Source organism: Chinchilla lanigera, unplaced genomic scaffold, assembly GCF_000276665.1.
Source record: "Chinchilla lanigera isolate Chin_1 unplaced genomic scaffold, ChiLan1.0 scaffold00024, whole genome shotgun sequence".
Classification (NCBI taxonomy): domain Eukaryota; kingdom Metazoa; phylum Chordata; class Mammalia; order Rodentia; family Chinchillidae; genus Chinchilla; species Chinchilla lanigera.
The window spans coordinates 5,391,663-5,416,749 of NW_004955425.1; the positions used below are offsets into that span (position 1 = coordinate 5,391,663).

Sequence of the window (25,087 nt, forward strand, 5' to 3'; positions counted from 1 at the left end):
TCACACAGAATGTTGCAGAGGTTTCTGCTGAGAAGTCCCCAGAAAGGGTCAGGTCAGTCTTCCTTCGCCTAGCAAGGCAGAGTGGCTTAGTTCACTGCCAGCCCGATAGAAGATCATTTAGCCAAAGTGAGGGAGGCCCCACCCTGTGATCTACAGGGCCCGCGTGGGTTCTAGGGGACAGCAGGTGCCAGAGAAAAGGACAAAGTGGCAAAGGTCTGACGGTTTGGGTGAGCACACCCATGCCAATGGGTAACGTGTACAGAGCTGGAGACAGGGTGGAAGGACATTCAGGCAGATGCCCCACAGATCCTGGGTTCAGCAATTCCAGGATGAAATAGAAATCAGTCATGGCAGGAAGTCCAGAGACTTACTGTCCCTGTCCCTCTTCTAATGCTCCCAGCTTGCGCAGTGACCTTGTAGCTGGCTGAGGAAGAGCCTAAGCACACAGCATGTAGTTGTTGAAGACATAAACCCCAGATTCCTTTGGGAGCAAGACGAGAGGTGCTTTGTTTTCCACTCCTAGAAGGAGGTACTGGAGGTGTCATCTGGCTGCCCAGGTTTCTCTGCCCTCCCTGGGCCCTCTACTCACACACACACACACACACACACACACACACACACAGCAGCTGCGCTTGAGCTGGCATGTGCTGTGACTGCGTCCCCGTGTGTGGTGCAGGGACACTGCAGGCCCACAGGGACCTGCTCCACACCGGTGTCCTGTGTGCAGCTCTGTTGGGACAGTGCCCAGTAGCTGGCAGGAAGCATGAGGCTCTGCCTGAGCAGTATCTGCCCCCTCTCTTGCCCCTGATCACCTTGTGCTCCCCACATCCCAGTCAGCCCTGTCACAGGCTGCCACTTCTGGAGGACAGGAGATGACTCTGCCGGCTTTGCATTAACACTGAGCACTGCCTTCCTCGTCCTGCCAGCCCTCTCTTCGGGGGGACTGTGACGGGACCCCGGGCTCTGGGCCCGGCAACTCGTGGGCCTGTCCAGGTTGACTTCAAGCAGGAAACTGTCCCCCTCCCTCACCCCCAAACACACTGAGGATGAAGTGTTCAAATTTTGCAGGGAACTCACAGTGTTGGTCAGGTCCAGACAGACCTGTACCGGACTCGGAGGCTCCGTGCAGATGACCGCTAGTTGTAGGGACACCCGTCCTGGGCTCCCATTTGTCTCTGGGTACTTGGGGCCTGGGTCCGCAGAGCCCTGCCCTGTGTGGCCCATGACCGTTGGGCGCTTCCTGGTGAGTGTCCTGAAGCGTCTGGGCTGAGTGAACCATCCTCTTACTCGTTGCCACACGGTTTCCCTGCGCGGGGTCCTGAGGCTGGTGCCTCGAGGCCTGGGAAAGCAACACAGCATTTCTACTACTGCCTGTGTCCAGCTAAGTGCCTGGGAAGGCAGTTGGCACTAACCTATGGTGCCTAGTGCCCACAGGGTTCTAAGTTCTGTTTGGATCTGTCGCCAAGGAAGTGAGGTCGTGTGTTGGGGGCCATAGCGGAGCCCCCCCCCCCCCGGCATAAGAAGACTACCACCTGTCTTTCTGTTTGTGTTGGAGCAAATCTGTGTGCTCCTTCGAAACAGCAATGAAGAACTAGAGAGTCTGAGTGTGATTTTAGTTTTTTATTTTGTATTTTTTGTATTTTTGTATTTTTTTTTGTTTCTTTGTTTGTTTTTTGTTTTTTTCTGGTACCAGGAATCGAACTCACGAAGTCGTTCTTGCCACACAGGTGCTGTGCTGCTGAGCTAAATCCCCAGCCCCTGAGTGTGATTTTAGACTCTGGTGAACTTTGAAGTTTTAGTGCAGCCACTGTGTAGATACCTAAGATGTGGCAGGCACGTCGTGAAGTGTGTTCTTCCTTCCAGAGGGTCCATTTTCTGTGAAGGTGCGGTGCTCAACATCATTTCTTAGTGATCTGTCCAAATTTAGGAGGACTTTTTTCATGGGTTGGTGTCAGTTTTCTTGCAGTTCCAATAGGGAGTGTTGTGATAAACCACAAATGTCCAGAATAATTTTTCTTCCTAAATGTAAAAGTCTACAATTATAATCACTGCCTATCTACACGTGGAGGATTCAAAGCAGGTTTTACCTTTCAGATGCATTGGAGTGATTACTTATTTACACATAGTTACTGAACTTAGTCACACACCGTAGTACTCAGTACCATTACACCCTATGAAGAGGGACAGCAGGCAATGAGTGCCAGGCGAGGTCTTTGCAAGGCTGTGGATATCATCACCCCCTGCTGATGAAGGAGCCTTGTACACATTCTTGTGGCCAGAGCTATCACTTCCTGTCCTCCCATCCCATGCTCCCAGACAGACCGTGTGCTCTGTGTCCCTACTTCTGGATCGTTTGCATGTTGTAGAGGTTCAGTAGCAATATTGCTTGGTGAGTCTTCTTGAAGCTCAGCTCCAGCTGTGCTTGCTTGTTCGTACCAGAACCATCCCATGCCATTGTGTGGATGAAGCACAACTTGTTCAAGCCCTCATTTGCTGGTGGCCATTTTTCTGTTTCCAGGGTTTACCGTGAACTGTGAAGCGGCCATGACCATTCTTCCGCACATTTGGGCTGTTTCCAAGATTGGCTACTACAAACTGTGCCAGTATGGATGGCACAGATCGTTGTGTTCATAGATCCCTGTTTGCATATATTGCTGTGCTAAGTATGTGCTTTTGTATCTTTCAGGCAGACCCCAAGGAGAGGAATTGCTCTGTTAAATGAAACCTGTAGTCTTAGTCTTTTGAGGAATCTGTACCATGATTTCCACAGTGATTGCCACAGTCTACCCTCACACCAACAGGGAATGTTATGGTTGATAGGATTGTGTCAACTTGTGGAGTCTAGAGGCTTGGTTAAGTGATAAGCAGGAAGCCAGGGTTCTTACCTTGTATTCATCCTGGGCCTGTGGAAGAGGAGGGCAGGGAGATTATGTGAGAGCTACACACCCCTTAGGTGGGGTAGTCTGTTTGCAATGTAAGGGGGTAAATAGGCTGCTTGCCGGCCATTCCTCCCTTTTGCTCTGGCTGCATTGCTGTTCAGCTGCCATTCCCTCCTTCGCTCTTGTTGCTTTGCTATCTTCTGCCTCAGAGCCAGCCAGGTATAGACTGAAACCTCCACAGACTATAAGCTAAATAAACTTTTCATTCCTTAATTTTGGGCATTGGGTATTCTGTCTCAGCAACGAGAGAAAAGTAACCGAGACAGTGGAGAAGCGTTCTTTTCTCCCCACAGCTCCCCAGCATTTGTTACTGGTTGGTATCTTGATGATAGCCATTCTCTCTTGGGTTCCATAGAATCTCATTTGTTTTAATTCGCATCTCTCAAATGACCAGTTTTGTTGAATATTTTTTTTATATTCATTTTCTTTTTGCATTTCTTCATCTAATATGTTTGTGTCCATCTCAAGTAACCATTTTAGGATTGGTTCTTTAAATTTTGATATTCTGATATTTTTTAGTTCTTTATATGTTCTTGATAGTAATCTTTTGAGTAGCTGCTGGCAAACATTTTTTCTCACACTGTGTGTTTTATCTTCATGTAGTTTACAGTTTGTCTTGCTCTGAAAATTCTTTTCCGTAAAATGAGTTTCCAGTTGTTGATTCTTTTTGATAGTTCCTATGGCCCTGTGGTTTTGTTCATAAAGTCTTTTCCCCTAGGATGGTCTTCAAGAGTTCTACCCATTCAATCTTGCACTAGTTTTAATGTTTTCGTTTTAATATTAAGACCTTTGATCCATTTCAATTTTAGTTTAGTGCATGGTGAAGGATCTAATTTTGTCCTTCAGCATGTAGAAAGCCAATTTTCCTAGCACTATTTATTAAAGAGACTATCTTCCATCCAGTGAATATGTTTAGAACTTTTGTCAAAGATAAGGTAGCTGAGTATGTCTGGAGTTGTTTCTGCATCTTCTGATGTGTTCCACTGATCCTCAGATCTGGTTTTTTTTTTTTTCCCAGTACCATGCTGTTTTTTAATCACAGTAGCTTTGTAGTATAATTTCAAGTCTAGGATTGTGATGCCTCCTTGCCTTTGTTGCCCAGAACTGCCTTTGCTAGTCTAGGTTTCTTCTTGTTCCAAATGAACTTTAGGATTGTTTTCTGTAACATATGCTCTTGGATTTTGACCAGAATTGCATTAAATCTGTGTAACAATTTTGGAAGTATGGCCATTTTCACTATATTGATTTTTCCTACCCAAGAGCAAAGGATAGCTTTCCATTTTTTGATGCCCTCTTCAGTATCCTTTTTCAGAGTACTGTAGTGTTCAATGTAGAGGTCTTTTACTTCCCTTGTTAGATTGAATGCTAGGTTTTTGGTTTTTTTTTTTTTTTTTTGCATTCTATTATGAATGGTGTTGTTTCCTTAGTTTCTCTCTCAGTGACTTTGTTATTGTGTACAGGAAGGCTACTGATTTTTGAGTGTTGACTTTGTATCCAGCTACACTACTGAATTTGTTTCTTAAATCTAAATGTAATTCTTAAATCTCTTAGTGCAGTTTTTGGCATATTCTATGTAGAGTATCATGTCATCTATGAATAATGATTATTTAAGTTTTTTCTTTCCTATTATTCTTTTTATTTCTTTTTCTTGTCTAATTGCTCTGTGTAAAGTTTGTATAACTGTACTGAATAGGAGTGGTGACAGTGGATGTTCCTGATTTTAGAGTGAAAGCTTTCAATTTTTGTCCATTTAGTATGATGTTGACTGTTGGTTTGTCTTAGATGGCTTTTTATCAGATTAAGACAATCTATTGCAAATTTCTGTAGAGTTTTTATCATGAATAGGTGTTGGACTTGTCAAAAGCTTTTTCTACATCTATTGAGATGATAATATGATTTTTGTCCTTGTCTCTGTTAATATTTTGTATTACATTTATTGATTTGTGTATGTCAAACCATCCCTGCGTCCCTGGGATGAATCCTATTTGGTCATAGTGTATAATTTTCTTGATGATTTGTTGCACTCTGTAGCTAGTTTCTTATTGAAGATTTTTGCATCTATGTTCTTTAGGGAAATTGGCCTGTAGTTCTCTTTCTTGATTAGGTCCTTCTCTGGTTTTGGTGTCAGAGTAATGCTTGCTTCCAGGAATGAATTTGGGAGTATTACTTCCCTTTCAATTTTATTAAAGAGTTTGAGAAGTAGTGGTATTAAATCTTGTCTACATTTCTTGTAGAATTCAGCAATGAATCTGTCTTGACCTGGGCTTTTGTTTGTTGTTAGGTTTTTAGTTACATCTTCAATTTCATTGATTGATATTGGGTTATTTAGAATTTTTATATCTTCTTCATTTAGCTTTGGTAATTCATATGTGTCTAGGAATCTGTCTATTTCTTCTGCATTTTCCACCTTATTAGAATACAAGTTCTCACAGTAAGTATAGTTGATCTTCTCAATTTCTGCAGGGTCCATTGCTCCACACCCAGTATCAGAAAAAGGTACCCAAGCCAGGATAGGAATAGAATGGTGAACTGGAATGAAGGGATCAGTGGTGAGACACGTTTGTGACACTTGAATAAAAAGTGTTGGAAGTACATATAGGAGGGATGGTCAGCAAGATGGAGGGCAGAGAGTTCATATCATCAAAACAAGAGAGGTGGAATTTTCAGGAATCCCATCAACTTTTCTACCAGAGGAATTCCTGGGGAAGTTGAGTAAAAAATAGTAGCCATCCAATGCTATATTAATTGTATCACCAGATGAAGCAAATGTGTTCAATCTGCTGTTTTGCTGTAGGGAATTTAAACTTGATATCTGAAGGCCAGTTGCTAGGGGACATTAAATTCACACCCTCCCTTAGCACTGTATGTAAATAAGCAATTGGAGAAAAAAGTTCAGAGTCATGTATTTATCAGAGAGGAAAGAAAAAAAATGGTAAAAGAAGCTGTGCATGGAAATCTGTTTAGATTGAGGAAAATATAAGGTTTAATTCTCAGAAGCTAAAGGAATCCTCCATCCAAGTCTTCTTTTCCATCCTAGAGCTTTGCCACTTAGGGATTGACAAGTTGCGCAAAAGCTTTCATAAAAAAAGAAAAGACAGAAACATGTTTGAGAGGCTGGCTTTCCTGTAGCACCAACACGTTAGTTGAGATGCCATGTACTGGACATTTTCTGTGCACCAGGCTCTGCACTAAGCATTTCACAGTATTAACCAACATGATCCTCAAGCAACCCTGAGGCAAATAGTCTGATGGCATCCCTACTGGAGCTGAGAAAACAGGGTAAGGCCAAACAGCTCATCCAAAGTCCCTCAGAGGCAAATAGCATAACCAGCGTCTCTGTCAATCAGTCCTGCCAAGAGAGGGCTTTTTCAACCATCCTGCAGTACTGCCTTAAGGTACTATCAAACTCACTGCAGCAAAAACCATCTACATTCTGAGAAGCTCAAGGAGGTCCATGAGATCCCACTCCTAAAGACAGGAAGATTTCAAGGTTAGCCAGGAATAAACTACAGACAAAACATGTGGATTAATCTCAAATGCATTATGCTAAGTGAAAGAAGCTGAAAATAAGAAGCTGCACATATGATCCCAGTTAAGTGAAATGTACCAAAAGAAAATTCTAAAATAAAGCAAAACTATATGCCAGCAAGCCAATCATAGGTAAGCAGGGGCTATATGGCATAGATGGTCTAATGGGGACAAGTAAAAGGTTTTTTGGTATGATAGAAATAGTATTCTATATTGTGATGACGGTGATAACTTGACAATTTATATTTGTCCAAACTCATCAATTGTGCATTTTAAATGGGTAGATTTTATGGTATGTAAAATGTTTCAATAAAAGTAAGTTAAATTTTGGAAAACTACAGCAGTACTTCTGGACGCAATTTAGGATTAAAAAGACAAGTGAACTCAGAACAAGCTAACAGCATTTAAGTATAATTGTCTATTGCCTCCTGGTGGCAGCAACTCAAAATTTCAGCTAATTTATTTATTCAGTAAGTCATGAATCACATGAAATTGTCACTTTGCAGGTCAAACATCCTCTTGTGTTGGCAAATCCAAATGGCCCTCTGTGTTGTAGGTGACATCCAGAGAACTGGAAGGATCGTGTTATCTAAGATGGACAAGGCCTCTACCTTTGTGTCACATTCTGGTGGCCCAAGACATAAATAAGCAAACATAACAAAATCATTCCAAACTGTGACAAGTAAACAGGATAATATTGATAACATACTTGAGTTGAGGCAAGGCCTATCTCAGGCTTGACTCAGGCATGACTTTCCTAGCACACAACCTGTTCATCAGCAGCCATGTTGTTTTCAGAATAAACCACAGCTCAGCACAGGTACTGCTGATCTCGGAAAATACAGGATGTCGTAAAGAAGAAATAAGGCAGAGCATGGAATCTTCCCAGTACCAGGACATCTGATAACATCCATACACTTGTACCAGACACTGAGGACTTTGACCACTGATGGACGGGACACTCTGAAAACTTTGACCACCGATACTTGCTCAGACCCTCTCATATAATGTCCCTTGCCAGATCTCCCCTTTTTCAAGTCCTATTTTAAAAACCCACGTTTCTTTGTTCCCCATAGATGATCTTTTCACCCATCTGCCTGCACCTGGGTATATTAAATCTTATGCCTTGCTGCTTTCACCAAAGCCTGTTGCGTGGTCCTGGCCTTGTGTCATTTGTTGCCGGCTACCTTGTGTGAGGGCAGAAAAAGTGATATGCTTGGAGTGTGAGAGGAGGTAATTCCAGATGATGGGAAAAGCAAGTTGAGTATCTGTGAAGTGGATTGAAATACAGATAGAGGCCGTGAGGAGTGAGAGGACTTGTGACTCAGGGAGTTCAGAGTAAACAGAAGTGAGCTTTGTAGGACCCTCACAGGGAACTCAGATTTTATTGTGATTCAGAAGAAAGTCACTGAAGGTTTTCTACGAAAAGAGTTGGTATGGCTCAACTTACACTTTAAAATTTAACTATGGGTAAAGGAAGTGTTGTGTGTCCTGATTGTGATGGTCACATGATTGTATATGTTGGTCAGAAGTTACTGCACCATATACCTTAACAAAGATTGAACTGGCAGATTTTAATCCATGTGAATTATACTCCAACAAATCTAACAACAAATAACCAAGCAGAACTGAAAGATAGGAATGCCATAAACACCTAATTTGGAAATAAACCTGATAATGACAATACTTGCTGATTGATTGGGTGTGGGTAGAGGAGAAACAAAATGAAAGGTGATTTTCAGCATAAAGTGTTAGCATGGATGAGGTATGATGGGCCAGAAAGAACAAATATTTCAATGAAAGGTTTGTTTTAGATTTTTTAATATTTTAAATGCCTATTATTTATTCAAGTGGAGGAGGCAAGAAGGCAGTTAGACACATGAGCCTATATAGCTGAAGGAAGAGATAAGTAATAGATTTGTATATCCACACTTCTCAGATAAAGAAATACAAATGGCAAATACATACACGAGAAAATGTTCAACGTCATTAGTCATTCGAGAAATGCAAATTAAAACAACACTGAGATTTCATCTCAACTCAGCAGGAATGGCTATCATTAAGAAATCAACCAATAACAAATCCTGGAAAGGCTGTGGAGAAATAGGAACTCTTCTCCACTGCTGGTGGAAATGCAGACTGGTGAAACCACTGTGGAAATCAGTTTGGAGATTCCTCAGCAAACTAGGACTGGAGGTTCCATTCAACCCAGCTATTCCCCTTCTGGGTATTTTCCCAGAAGAATGGAAAACATCATATCACAGTGATATATGTGCACCCATGTTTATACCAGCACAATTTGTAATAGCTAAACCATGGAAGCAACCCAAATGCCCATCCACTGAGGAATGGATAAAAAAGTTGTGGTATTTTTATATAATGGAATATTACTCAGCTATAAAAAAAGATAAACTCGAGGCTTTTATAGGTAAATGGTTGCAGCTAGAGACCATACTCATAAGTGAAATAAGTCAGACCCGCGTGCGTAAACAATGTATTGTCTCAATAGTGTAAGAACCTGAAAGAGTGAATAAAAATTAGGAGGTATGACAGACATTGTTTAACAAAGGGAAACTGCTCAAAAGTAAAGAGGAACTGGGATGAGGGAAAAGAGAAAAGAAAGAAGGGGAAAATTATGTATATATGTGTATGTAGGATAGCTAGCATAGTTGTACTACTGACTTCTATCGCTTTATTGAAAGGAACAGTTAATGATTAATTATTGGATCAATCTTACATGTCTCTTGTTTTCCTGAGTAACCACTTTGAAGATATCACTATGTAATACAATAACCACTGTTAATTTCCTGTCACCTTGTCTGAAATTCAGTATTGCTTGTATTGTTTTTGTGTTATTTTATAAATGTATGTGTGTTTGTTAATGTTTTTGTTCTTTTATTTTTAAAATAAAAAAGGAATAGATTTGTGTATCATCATATATACATGATATCTTAGTTCATGCTACTATAACAAAATACCATAGACTGGGTAATTTATAAATAGTAGAAATTTATCCTTCATAGATCTTGGGAAGTCCAAGATCAAAGGACCAGCACGTTCAATGTTTTGTGCATCAGTGGCATTCCATCAATGGCATCTTTTCCATCAATGGCATCTTTTCAGTCTGTCATCCTCACATTCTCAGAATAGGGAAGGCAAAAAGGGCCTAGCTAGTTCCCCCCAGCCCTTTAATAAGGACTGTGCCTTTAATAAGCCACTAATGTCATTTATAAGAGCAGAACTCCCATTGCCTAATTACCTCCTAAAATCTCCACCTCTTAATAATGTTGCATTGGGCATTATGTTTCACACAAATTTTGAAGGAGACATTTTCATGCCACAGTGCATAGTACATAAAGACTTGAGACCAATTAAGACAGAAGACCCAGGGAAAGGATGTAAATATAGTAAAGACTATGTAGGGCCCTGCAGCACTCCAAAGTTGGAGCTGTGCTAGGCAAGGAGGAGACAGCCAAAGAGGCAAATCCACATAACTATTTGCCAAATATGAGAAACGTACGCGATGCTGCCTCAGTTCATGTACTTAATTTACTCTATGATTTTGGAAAAGATGGCTACATTTGTCTTGCTGTGGAAAAGATGGCTGTGGTTGTGTTTGTCATGCAATGCAGAGTTTGCAAACAAAAGAAAATTTTACCAAACTCTTTTGTGAACCAAATTGTTCACCAACAAAAGCCTTCGTGAACCGAGGCACTGCTGTATTTAACACTTTGATGGCTGAACCTGTGCCTTGTTCAGTTTCGACTGTCATAACAAAATACCGTAGACTGGGTCTTTAAATAATAAAATTGTATTTTCTCAAAGTTCTGAAGGCTGAGAAGTCCAAAATTAGGTGCTGGCATGGTCAGTTCCTATTGAGAGCTCTCTTCCTGGCTTCTAGACAGCCCCCTTCTCGCTGCTGCTTACATGACCCGTCCTCCTTTTTTTTTTTTTTTTTTTGGGTTTTTCTCCGGTACCGGGAACCGAACTCACGACCTTACACTTGCCAGGCAGGCGCGTTTTGCCGCTGAGCTAAATCCCCAGCCCCGACCTGTCCTCCTTGCATGCCATGGAAAAGGCTATCTCTCCTTGTCTGAAAGGGTCACAGAACTTCTGCATTAGGGCTCTTCTCTTATGATATCTTTAACCATACTTTTCTCATAAAGAACTATCTCCAAAACCAGTCACATTGAGAATTAGGGCTCCAGCATAAGATTTTGGTGAGAGGGAGGGGGAAAAATTCATTCCATAGCATCCTGCAAGAAGACATCATGATAACCAAGGACACCTACCAGGGCCACAGTCTTGACATATGGCCAAACTGCCATTGAAAATGGCTGTATTACACTGGATGTTCAAAGGAGTGTCTAGTAAGAAATCTATCTTATCTACCTATATATTTATATCTATATCTATATACATGTTTTGATTAGTACATGTCTGCAGTACGCAATGAATATATTCACTGTGGGGAACTGGTATGTGTACATCATCTACAGTATTAATTATAGTGACATAGGAGAAAAGGAAGAAGAAGAGTAGGAGGAAGAGGAAGGAAGGAAGGAAGGGAAAAGGAAGGAAGGAAGAGGACAAAATGTGGAAAAAATCATTATGTACTTTGTGTCAGGTGCTATTCTAAGCATTTTTATAGGCATTGCCTCACACCAACCTGATGAGGTTGATATTTTATTTTAATGATGAGGGAACAAAGACCCCAAAGTGTTAAATAACTTACTGAAATTCACAGACCTAATGAGTGGCAGAAGAGGGCTGAGCTCTCAGACATATGGCTTTAAGAGTCTATACGCTTAATTGTATTTTTCTGACTTTGGTTTTATAGGGACTTGCTCAACTTTTACATACATTATATGGAACCATTGGGCTGCATTTAGCAAGTATCACATCATATTCTAGTTATATCATTCTCCTGCAAGTGTTTAAAATTTAGCAAAAGATCAAAGATACAGGGCTGGGGATGTAGCTTAGCAGCACAGTGCCTGCCTGGCAGTGCGAGGCCCTGAGTTTGATTCCTGGTACAAAATAATAATAAATAGTAATAATAATAATAATAATAAAAGATGTTCAAGGCACTTTGGTATCAGAAACCATGAGGCCATTAATTCTCACTGGGGCTACATTAGTATCCTATGGCTGCCACAACAAAGCAGCACCGGCTGGGTAGCTCTACCCGCCAAATGAAGGTGTCTGCAGAGCCACACACCTCGGAAACCCGCCAAGGAATACTTCCTGTCTTTCCAGCTTCTAGGGATTTCCCAGCCAGCTTGAATATTGGTCTAGTGTAACACAGAGTAAGTATATAAAGTGTTCCTGGCTCACAACTGCATATCTCCAATCTCTACCTTCATCATGGGATGGTGTTCACTCCCCTCCTGTGTCTGTCTTCCCTTGGTCATCTTATAAGGACATTGTCATATTAGGTCAAGGGCCTACTCTACCCCATCATGACCCTTTTAAATTTAAATAATGACATCTACAGTGGCCCTATTTGTAAATGAAGTCACATTCTGAGATACGGTGGTTGGGACTAAAATGTATCTTTTTTTATGGTGGCAGGGAATACAGTTCAGTCCAGTATTCCAACCATGGGCTTTGTGAGTAGTTTAAAATCTTAAAGCTATGCATTCCTCCTCGAATCTTTAATACATAATCCCTCATTTTGTTAATCCTAATATTTACATTTAAAACTGCCTGTCAGGAGTTCTTTCCTCAATGGCAAATATGTCAAAATATGCAAAATATGAAATCAGCTGGAAAATCTGTAGATGGCAAAAAGGGAAATGCAAAGAAAAGATAAAATCCTCAAATACAGCTAAAAAATTGCTACCTTCTACTTGAAAATAAAGCAACAATATTTTTCTAACTTACCTAATTTTGAAAGTTCCAACAAACCTTGTTCATAATATTGGAATCAATCATTTTATTTCTTTCCACTACATCAATCAAACTATAAGCTTAAATACTAATTACATAAAACATTATTCTTTTTAAATAAATGTTTTGAGCTGTCTGTCACCTCAGACATACTCAAAGAAAATATTAAGGTAGCATTTCAAATAAATAGGGGAAAGATGGATCATTTATTTAATGGTACAAGGACATTTAGCCAACTATGGTGAAAAAACTAAGATGCTTACCTTACAAATTAAGTTCCAGATTTATTAAAGATGTATAGATGTTTAAATTAGATACAATAAAACCCATAAAATAACTGTGAAATATAAGTAGATATTGCAGTATTCTGGGATTGGGGCATTGTGCTAACTGCTGACACAAAAGCTATGAATCAGTTTACATAAAAGTAATAAAAAAAGCTATGAATCAATTTACATAAAAGTATCTTTTAGTTCCAACAAACTGTGACTCTGAATGTACTAGATTCATTTGCAATATTTTCACATATATTTGCTCTTGGTTTGATCTTCTACTACAAAGTATTTTATTTTTTGTTTTTTGTTTTTTTTGTGGTTTTTCTCCGGTACCAGGAACCGAACTCACGACCTTGCACTTGCCAGGCAGGCGCTTTTGCCGCTGAGCTAAATCCCCAGCCCTACTACAAAGTATTTTAATTCCAAACATAAGGTTTAATAAAATCACTTAAATTTTAGTATATTTCTGATATGAAAACTCAGAACCAACCTTACTAGGATCTATTGGTTGAAAATGGATCCCAACTCAAACTTACCTAAGAAAAAAGAATCAGAAGATGCCTATCACCTCCACATTCATACATCCTTAATCTCCCTGTGGTTTGAAGTCTCACATGAGCTTTCCTAGAACTTTAAGGACAAGCTGATCTCATTCTTCCCTCTTGCTGGCTGAAAAATAGTTAACTTCTCATACTCAGAACAGCTCTAAGGACTGGAAGGCCAGCCATACTCTACAGGGTATTCTTAGTAACTTCAACTTCAACTTCTGGAAGTCCCTAGAAGAGTACTCAGATCCTAGCTGAGCTCAGCCTATTACCTGACTCTCTAGTCATGTATCCCTGAAGCACCCTAAGAACAGTAACCAGGTATCTAGAATGACTGGTTGCTGTCAACTCTCAGGTTGTAGGAAACTGGTGGTTATATTTGTGTTTACCTAGCTTTCTCACCCCTCTTACTCTCGGGTCCCTTGGACAATCACCTCCTCAATATTCATGTGGTTCAGTTAAGCCAGCCAATCACAGCATTTTTACCACACTCCCTCTGCCTAAGAATTATAACCCAGACTGGTCAATCAGAGTGTTCCCAGGGTTGGATTAATGAACTCTTCTCCCTAGAGAAGGTAAATTCAGAATGAGAAGCTGGGCCACTGGTGGGCAAAGAAAGCTGTTTGCTACAGGGAAAAGAAGGCAAGACACAGGAAGCCAGAACTAGAAATGATGAAAGAGATAGAGAACCTTCTGGACAGTACTTCTAAAGCTGTTCTACCATCAGATGTGCCACATATGTAAACCAATAACATTTTTGGGGACTAGTTTGAATCAGGTTTCTGTTATTTAAAATCAAATACCTCTAACTTATGGATACTTCTCACAGGCAGCTCCCACAGGCTTTAATAGCAGTCAGTCTTCTTGTCCTATGACAGACCATTTCCTGCTCCTTAGGAGTACGTGTGTTTGAGGATGGCAGTCAGGATTATCAAATGGTTTTTTAAAGACTTACCCAGATCTTGTATTTTCAAATTGTATATGTATATTGAAATATCACATGGCTGGGCGCAGTGGCACATTCCTATAATCGCAGCACTTGGGAGGCTGGGACAGGAGGGTCGCTGTGAGTTCAAGGCCAGCCTGGGCTATAAAGTGATTTCAAAGGCAGCCAGAACTGCAGTGCAAGACCTTGTCTCAAAAAGATAAGCAAACAAACAAATAACAACAACAGACATAATAAAACTTCCCCATACTGAAACCTAGTGATATGGTATATGCAAGATACACATTTGATCCAAAAAGACATTCATAGTCTAAAAATCAAAGGATGGAAAACAATATTCCAATCACCAAGAACTCAGAAAAAAGCAGGAGCAGCTACTTTATTTTGAGACAAATTTGACATCAGGCCAAAACTGATTAGAGAAAGCAAAGAACATCACTCCATATTGCTTAGGGGAGCAATTCAACAGAAGAAGATAACAATTATAACAAACATGAGCACATCTAACTTCATAAAACAAAGGCGACTGTACATAAATGATCAGTTAAACATCAATACAATTATTGTGGGAGACCTCAATACCCCACTATCACAAATACATGGATCATTAGATTAAAAAATTAATAAATATAAGTTGAACAACATCTTTGAACAAATGGATTTAATACATATCTACAGAGTGTACCACCCCACAACAGAATACAAATTCTTCTCAGCAGCCCATGAACCTTTCAGCCACATACAAGCTGAAGTAAATGTGCAAGAATCAAAATTACCCCCTTCATATTATCAGATGATAGTGGAATGAAACCCATTCATACATCTAAACTCTTAGACACACAGAAATGTGTATTATTCATTTGGTGATGAGTCAATTATGGTCTGATTAACTTGCTTATGTTTAAATGACTATTTGTCACTGGACAGGATCTGAGGAGGTGTCTGAAGCCGAGACAAGGAACCTAACCAATCCTAAACATAGAATGGGCTAGCAGGTTAACTAACTTCCATCCTGAAAAAAGAATTTTGAGAATGTGACAGTAAGAGGCTTAGGAAAGGTTTATTGGGCAGAAATTTTGGTACACACCCAAGAATGGAGTGAAAGCACTCAGAGAAATGAGACATATTATTTACTGGAACAGGTAACATTTATGTTTCTATTGAAGAGGTAGAAACCCTGGGAAAAGGTGCCCTCCAGGGTACCAGCCCATTCTACAGGTCTACCAGTATGGGCCATTATTTTTTTTTTGTTTTGTTTTGTTTTTGTTTTTTGGTTTTTCTTCGGTACCAGGAACCAAACTCATGACCTTGCGCTTGCCAGGCAGGCGCTTTTGGGCCATTATTTTTAAGATGGATAACTTAAAGATGCTTTGGATTCTCTCAACCTGTTACTTTATTGTAGGAGCAGGTTCTTGTTCTTTACTCTCTCAGTTAAGCCAATTTCTGGACCTTCAATATTCCTGAGAAATTTTGCTTGTGATGAGTCAGGAAGATAGGAGCTTAAATTTAACCAAAGGAATGCCGATATAGATTGCCTTGGGTACTTCAGTTGGGTTCTGGAAGTTACAGTCTTTTAAAAACACAATTTTTAATTGTGATTTCTTTATCTTCCTTCTACCTTCTATCTTTTATTTCTTGTATCTTACCTCAATAATCATTTAATTTTTCCACTTGTAAATGCCTTTTACAAGCAGTCCCTACTTTCCCCCCCTAATTTTGGAAAGAGTTTAACTATGTAGCCAGCCTTGTGTCTGACTTTCTATTCTCCTACCTCAGCCTCCCAAGTGCTAGAATTACAGGCATTCACCCTCGCCCAGCTAATTCCTAACTTTTGATGTGTTGAATCATGACGTTTCATTATACCAGTGGTTCTCAACTTTGTACATTAGAGACATCTGAAAATTTCTGTCCATTCCAAGATTTAACACAGGAATTATAAGAAAATACTGAATTATCTCCCATATACTAGAAATAACTATTACTAAACAACAACAACAAAAGACCTTCTTAGTGGGAAGCCAAGATTGACAACAATTGTTTTAGAGTTCCCATTCAAAATGTGGCCTGTGTACCAACAATGTCTTTAACATCTGTTAAAAATGCAGGATCCAGTTGGGGGTGTCACTCAGTGAAAGAGCACATGTTCAGGGTGCTTGACGCTCTGGGTTCCATTCTCAGTGCCAAAACCAAACAACAAGATGAATCACGGCCCCAACTTCAGAATTAGAATCTGCATTTTAATAAGATTCCCAAATGACATATATATGCTCATTAAAGTTTGAGAAGTACTATATCTTCCCGTTACCCCTCTTTTCATTACTTTGCATGTTAGTCAGCTTCCTGTCAAGTTGCAAAAGAGGGAACTGGCAGATTACAGCTTTGCAGAAAACCCAGGACTGATGGAATGCATTATTCCACAAATATCTACTCAGATGTGGAGCCAGTGTCTATGGTTGTGCAGCTGTGCACCACAAAGGCTGACATCCTAAGGAAGTATCCCTCACACTATACACATTGTATAATTATATTTTTATTGCTACAATTGTACAACAGATAGGAGTATAGTGTCTTCTTATTACAAAATCAGTATACGTAAATTTCAGTCAAATGGAAATAAAAGGTCCTGAGGAAAAGAATGCTTTTTTTAAAAAAATCCAAAGGTACATTTTAGGCTTGATGTTATCTTACTCAGAGGTAGGCTGTAAGGACACAGTAAATCAGAGAGGACAGGTGATTATTTTTGTTCAATATACTTTATTATTTTATGCAAAGTATAATGGGGCAGTTCTTAGCGGAGATAGCAAATTTGATTCGCATTGCATAACACATAATCCATAATGTTAATGTTCAATATTGTGATACAGCTTGTGTTTTCCCTCCATAAAGTTCATTATGAATCTGGAAATACAACCCCTAATTGCAATACTTTCTATGGGGAAAGTCTATCCACATTTAAGCTTTAGACTTTATGGTATACTTAGAAAGTACATGTTATAGCAAAAGTGAATGGCAAACTCTTCTTCTCTTACTTTTCCGTTATTCCTGCTACCCAGCTCATTGGACGTGGACATTGTAGTCATAGTAAATATTTGTATTTACATCTTATACATCTTTCTCTTATTAATGAGGAAGAAATGGGCTTCTTTTCTAATGAGAAACTGTGACATTGCTAGTTTTGGAGTAAAGAAGCAAACCAAGATTTAGAACAGGAAAGCTCATACTAGCATAATTTATTACTCTAGCCCTGGCCAAAGCCAACACCTGCCCAGGTCCTGTGCCAGAGCCAGGAGGACACAGGGATCACATACCCTTCACCCAGCTGATGACTGCACAGCCCAGGTGCCATTCTGGGGATGGGGAACTGCACTTCCCACTCCAGGACAATTCTGATGCCCACCTGGGCCTCAAGTTGAAGCCAAGAGGGCCAACAAATAGTGCACAACACCCCCAACCAATGTTGATGCCTACCTGAGCCCCATGCCAGAGCCAGGAGGACCCAGGAACCACATGCACCACCCATAGTCCCTGGGTTCCCCACAGCACAGGGCAACAGAGATGAAAACCAATGGATCAACCTGATCAAAGCAGACACTAGCACCCAGCAGACTTTACTTCAGAATTGAAATGATACCCTGCCGCAGAGATAGGGTGAGAGACAACATCGAAGATAGGCTTGCAGGGGGTGAGAGTTAAATAGGGATTCCCAGGAGTCATCTGGGAGGCCTGGTCTCAGGACTTGTATACTGTTGTGGGAGGCCAGGGTTGGTGGGAGGAATAACCAGAGAGGAAGGCATTTAGTCTAGTGATATGTTTGGGCTCTGGTACTGGTGCCTACACACAGCAGAAATTAGTGGTCGAAAGTCAATATAAGAGTGGTCTAATTGCCTGCACTAAAATCACAGCCCTTTTTGTTTTGGTTAAGGACTATTCAAGAGTGGTTCCTAGGGTTGTGAATATCAAGTGACTTTTAATGCCATTGTTGTTGCTGAACATACTACTATAGCCATGGTAACATAGTAGTGGCTGGAAATTTGTTTCCTCACTCTGCCAATATCTGGATGGCCTGGGAATTACAAACATAATGTGGCTTACTCCCAAAGAGTGAGGCAGTGAGCCAAGGAACTTGCAAGCCCCAGCACAGGCACTGAAGGAGAGGAAATCATAAGCTACATAGCAGATAGGTCTGAAGGGAATCAGTGGAGGTAAAACAGTTTAATAAGGTGCTTGGCAAATTTAAAGATGATATAACTAATCAGATAATAATGCTAATGAAATAAATGATCAGCAGGTTTAGAGAAGACACTAATAAACAGCTAGTGGAGCTAAAGAAAGAGATGCAAAACATGAATGTCCAGCAAAGAAAAGGAGTCCAAACACAGTTCCAATTAGAAATCCAGATTAAAAACATGATTGAAAATAAGAGTATCAGAAGCAACCAATGTGAAGAAAGAATACTGTCAGAGCTGGAGGACAAGGCTCTGGTCAATGATCAATTGATGAGAGATACCTTAAAAACAAGAAAACATGAAAAGTGGATTGAACAGCTCCTAGATGACTCAAAGAGGACTCATATAAGTGTGATTTGAATTAGTGAAATATCAGAAGACAGCACAAAGGGCATTAACTGTTTACACAAGTAACAGCAGATAAGTGAAGCAGAACAATGAATAGCTGTGATCAGAAAAAAAGAAATCTAAATCCACTCCATCTGATGGGCATGGTGGTGCACACCTGTAATCCCAGCACTCAGAAGGCTGAGGCAGGAGAATCTTTGTGAGTTTAAGGCCAGCCTGGGCTACAAAGTGAGCTCAAGGCCAGCCTGAACTGCATAGTGAGACCCTGTCTCAAAACACATAAATGAATAAATAAATAAATAAATAAATAAATCCACTCCATCACTCCACACAACATAATAATTAAAATACCAGGAATATACTGCAAGCACAGAATATTAAAAGCAGCTAAAGAAAAGCAATGAATTACCTATAAAGGAAAACCCATCAGAATTATAACAGATTCCTCACAGTGTAAACCTTAAAGGCAAGGAGAGCTTAGAATGAAGGGTTTCAAGCTCTTAAAAAAAACAACTTATAGTCCAGACTGTTATATCCTGTAAAATTATCTTTCAAAATTCATAGAGGCATAAGATACTACCATGAAAAAGAAAATCTAAAGAAACTCATGACCACCAAACCATCACTCCAAAAATTCTCAAGCATATCCTAAAAGCAGACAATGAAGCTAACAATGTGAAAAGTCCCATATGATGAATACATCAGGTAGGGCTAGCAGTTAAGTAGGAAGGAAGGAAAGCAAAACAGCAACAGAAAATCAATATAATGAAGAGATAAATCCATACCTTACAATTATAACTATTAATGTAATTGGACAAGACTTGCCAGTCAAAAGACACAGGTTGGCAGAATGGATCAAGAAACAAAATCCAACATTATGCTGTATATAAAAAATACATTTAACACGAATAAATTCATAGACTAAAAATCAAAGGATGGAAAACAATATTCCATGCAACAGGAACCCACAAACACTCAGGGAGAGCTATCCTATTTTCAGACGAGGTGGATGTCAAGCCAAAGGTGATTAAAAAAAAAAAAAAACAACAAAGAAGAACATTTCTTTTTTTTTTTGGTACCGGGAATTGAACTCATGACCTCGCGCATGCCAGGCAGGCACTGTGCCACTGAGCTGTATCCCTGGCCCAAGAAGGACATTATATATTGGTTAACAGAACTGTTCACAGGAAGAGATAACAATTACAAATATATATACATCAAGCCACCCAACTTCAAGTTGGTGCACCCAACTTCATAAAACAATCTAATGAATATAATAGATCAGAGAAACATCAATACAATTACAGTGGGTGTCTCAGTATCCCACTATCAAAAATAAACAGACCAACTACAGAAAAAATCAACAAGGAAATGTCAGAGTTGAACCAGACCTTCAAACAAATGGACCTAATAGATACATACAGAGTTCTACTGAGCAAGAACAGAATACTCATTCTTTTCAGTCCCACATGGCATGTTCTCCAAAATAAACCACATGCCAGCTAATAAAGCATGCCTAAGTAAATATAAAGAATTGAAATTTTACCTTGCATATTATCAGATTAAAGTGCAATGAATGGGCTGGGGATTTAGCTCAGCAGCACAGCGCCTGCCTGGCAAGCATGAGGTTGTGAATTCGATTCCTGGTACCAGAAAAAAAAAAAAATAAAGTGCAATGAAATTATAAATTAACAGCAAAAGAAATCACAGAACTATGCAAACATAAGGATATTTAATAGTCAATATGTCACAGAGGAAATCAAGGAAGAAATAAGATAATCACTAGAATTTAATGATAATGACAATACAACAGACCAAAATTTATGAGACACCAAGCAGGCAGGAAGTTTATAGTGATGAATGCCCACATCAAAATAATAGAAAGAACCCAAATAAATCACTTAATGATGCATCTCAAAGTTCTAAAAACAATAATATAAACCCAGAGTTTGTACAAGGAATGAAGTTTAAAAGATCAATGCAGAAATTAATGAAATCAAGACAAAAAAATAAAAATAAAAAAACAAATACAAATAATCAATGAATCAAAGAGCTGCTTCTTTGAAGCAATAAAATACATAAACCTTTAGCTAATCTTACCAAGAAAAGACAAATTAATGTAATTAGAAATGAGAAATATGAAATAACAATGCACACTGCCAAAATCCAGAAAATTATTAGCAACTACTTCACAAATATTATATACTGAAAAATCAGAGAACTCAGAAGAAATGGAGAGATTGCTAGATACATATGAATTCCTAAAACTGAACCAAGAAGACTGAAACATCTTGAACAATCCAACAACAGGCAATGAAGTGGAACTAGCAACAAACAAACAAAAACTACCAACTAATAAAAGCCCAGGAACTGATAGATTCACAGCCAAATTCTACAGGAACTTCAGGGAAGATTTAACTCCAATTCTCCTCAAACTTCTTAATAAAATTGAGAGGGAAGGAGTACTTCCAAAATTATTCTCAGAAGCTAACATTATCTTGATTCTAAAGCCAGACAAAGACCCAACCAAAAGAGAACTATAGGCCGATTTCTGTAATGAACATAGAGACAAAAATTCTTAACAAGATACTGGCAAACGGAGTCTGGGCTCTGCCTCCCTGACCAGCGTGCAAGGCAGGTGAAACCTCTGGCACCCTCTGGGGCCTTGGTGGCTACCTGCCACACCCATAGTGTGTCATTCCAGACTGGGAGAAACACCAGACATCTTCCAGAAGCCTGGTGAGACTGGGCTCTGCCTCCCTGACCAGTGTGCAAGGTAGGCAAAGCCTCAGGCACCCTCTGGGACCTCTGTGGATACCTGCCACACCCATACTGTGTTGGCCCAGGCTGGGCTGCCACTACTCAACCAGCACAGGAGCTACACTAAGCACTGGGGATCTTCAGACTCTTGCCCGGCTGCTCACATACAATCAGGACAGTGAGACTGCTTTACAGGGAGTCTCTGGTTCTTCAGAAATGACAAAACAAAGGAGCAAAGTGCAATTGCAGACCTCCACACCTCCCAAAACAAGTCCAAGAGGCATCAACACAGAAGAGCCTGGAAGTCATACACCTGAAATTTCTGAAATGATAGCAACTGAAGTAAAGAAACAGCTCTTAAAAAAAAAAAAAAAAAAAAAGAAAGAAAGAAAGAAACAACTCCATCAGGCCATAGAAGACATAAGATCAGAAATAATGTCTCAGGTGAGAAAAGAAATGACAAGAATAGTGAAAGAAGTGTTCAGCATATCCAAAGATGGACAAGAAAATAGAAGAGCATAGAGAACTCAATGAAACGTTCAAGGAACAATATAGAAAAGAACTAGAGAGTATGAAACAGATGAAAACAGATATCCAGGAACTTAAAAATTCCATTGAAAGCTTGCAAAACAGCCTGAACAAAGCTGAAGATAGACTTTCAGACCTTGAAGACAGCATTTCCACCAATGAACGTGAAAGGAGAAATCTCTTAAAAACAACAAGGAACTAGGAAATAACAGTTCAACAATGCAAGATGAAGCAAAGAGAAACAATGTCAGATTAATAGCTATTAATGAAACAGCAGGTGTCAACACAAATGACATAAAAAGACTATTTGCAGAAATAATAGCAGAAAATTTCGCAGGCATGGTAAAAGAATCGGACATCCAGATAAGTGAAGCATATAGAACTCCAGTTAGTCATAACCAAAATAAATCTACACCCAGACATATAGTGATCAAGATCCTGGAAACTCAACAAAAGCTCAGAATATTAAAAGCTGTTAGAGAAAAGAAACAAATCACCTATACAGGAAAGCTCATCAGAATCATGGCAGACTTCTCAACACAAACCATCAAGGCAAGAAGAGCTCAGAGTGAAGTATTTCAGGTACTGAAAGAAAACAACTTCTAACCCAGATGGATGTACTCTGAAAAGCTATCTTTCAAATTTAATGGAGAAATAAAATATTTTCATGATGAACACCTGAAGAAATTCACCAGCTTCAAACCAATCCTACAAAGAGTACTAAAACATATATGAGAAAGAGATAAAACAGACCTCAACTTCAAGAACAACAGACAGGAACCAACAAGCAGAGCAAGCAACTAAACAGAGGGAAAAAGGAGACTCCAAGAGCAGGAAAATAGCATGACAAAGATAAGCCAGTACATATCCGTTATAACCATCAATGTAACTGGTCTCAATGCACCAACCCAAAGAAGCAGACTTGCAGAGTGGATTAGGAAACAAAACCCAACTATATCCTGTATACAAGAAACACATTAAACTCAAAAGGAAATTCAAAGACTGAAAATTAAAGGATGGAGTGCAATACTCCATGCGACAGGAACCCAGAAAAAAAGTGAGTGTAGCTATTCTGTTTGCAGACAACATGAACTTCAAACCAAGAAAAATCAAAAGAGATAAAGAAGGTCACGACATACTTGTAAAGGGGAAACATCAAGAGGAAGAGATAACAATGCCAAACATCTATGCACAAAATGTAGCAGCACCCACCTATATAAGACAAATTCTAACATGAAAAATGAAACAAGTAGCAACACAATCATAAGAGGGGACTTTAATACACCATTGGCACAAAGAGATAGATCAACTAGACAAAAAATTGGGAAAGAAAGAACTTAACCAAACATGTGAACATATGGACTTAGTAGACCTTTACAGAGTGTTCCACCCAACAGCATCAGAATACACATTCTTCTCAGCTACACATGGGACGTTCTCTAAAATAGACCATATACTAGTACATAAAACATGTTTAAGTAAATGCAAAGGAATTTAAATTCTTCCATGTATACTATCAGACCATAGTGCAATGAAATTGGAAATTAATGACAAAAGAAAACACAGAAACTGCATAAACAGTTGGAAATTAAATAGCAACCTCCTGAACAATCAGTGGGTCACAGATGAAATCAAAGTAGGGTTAAACACTATTTACAATCAAACAAAAAGGGAGATGCAACCTACAGGAACCTGTGGGATGCAATGAAAGCAGTCCCCAGAGGGAAATTTACAGTGGTGAACTCCCACCTCAGGAAAACAGAACAAGCACAAATAAACAATCTTATGCTGCACCTCAAGTTCCTAGAAAAAGAAGAGCAAGTCAAACCCAGAGGGTATTACATTACCCAATGTAATACACCATGTCAATACAGCCAAAGACAAAAATCACATGATCATCTCCATTGATGCAGAAAAAGCCTTTGACAAAGTCCAATACTCATTCATGTTGAAAACCCTACAGAAAATAAGAATACATGGGAATAGGCATTTACCTCAAGCTGATCAAAGCCATCTATGATAAACCAACAGCTAACATCATACTAAATGGTCAAAAATTGAAGGCTTTCACTTTAAAAGCAGGAACAAGACAAGGATGTCCACTCTCACCACTCCTATTCAATATAGTTCTGGAAATATTGCCTAGAGCAATTAGACAAGAGAGAGAAATAAAAGGAATAAGTATAGGAAAGGAAGAAGTGAAATTGTCATTATTCACAGATGACATGATGCTCTACATAGAAGAGCCCCAATACTCCACCAAAAGGCTCATGGATTTAATAACCAAATTCGGTAGCGTAGCTGGATATAAGGTTAACACTCAAAAATCAATAGCAGTCCTGTACACAAGTAACAAACAGACTGAGAGAGAAATTAGGGAAACTACACCTTTCACAATAGCATCTAAAAAGATGAAATACTTAGGAATCAGTCTAACAAAAGAAGTAAAAGATCTATACAGTGAAAATTATAGTACTCTGAAAAAAGAGATCAAAGAGGATATCAGAAAATGGAAAGATATTCCTTGGTCACGTATAGGAAGAGCCAACATTGTGAAAATGGCCATACTCCCAGAATTGTTGTACAGATTCAATGCAATCCCAATTAAAATGCCATTAGTATACCTCACAGATCTAGAGAAAATACTCTGAAAGTTCATCTGGAACCAGAATAGGCCTAGAATAGCAAAAGCAATCTTGGAAAAAAAGGAAAGGCAGGAGACATCACAATTCCTGATTTAAAATTATATTACACAACTACTGTGATAAAATCAGCATGGTACTGTGGGAAAAAAAAAAACACTGACCTGAAGATCAATGCAACAGATTAGAAGATACAGATACAACTACAAACACACTCAGGCACCTTATCTTCAACAAAGGGGCCAAACATTTTCAATGGAAGGAAGACAGCCTCTTTAATAAATGGTGCTGGAAAAACGGGCTTTCCACATGCCAAAGACTAAAACTAGACCCATGTCTTTCACCATGCACTAAATTAAAGTCAAAATGGATCAAAGATCTAAATATTAAAACAGAAACACTAAATTTATTGGAAGAGAAAGTAGGTAAAAATCTTAACAACATTGTGGTAGGCAGAG

The 25,087-nt window shown here is 39.3% G+C and overlaps 1 protein-coding gene and 1 long non-coding RNA gene across 3 annotated transcripts in view; one reads left to right on the top strand and one right to left on the bottom strand.

Moving 5' to 3' along the window:
- The window catches only part of LOC106148634, a 33,367-nt gene extending 25,757 nt beyond the window's left edge, over nucleotides 1-7,610 (top strand). Inside the window, exon 3 of the long non-coding RNA XR_001234270.1 lies at nucleotides 6,974-7,610. This is a non-coding gene — a long non-coding RNA (uncharacterized LOC106148634). The remainder of the gene's footprint in view (nucleotides 1-6,973) is intronic.
- The window catches only part of LOC102029532 (amyloid beta A4 precursor protein-binding family B member 1-interacting protein-like), a 112,213-nt gene that overhangs the window by 4,458 nt on the left and 82,668 nt on the right, over nucleotides 1-25,087 (bottom strand). The window lies entirely within an intron of this gene.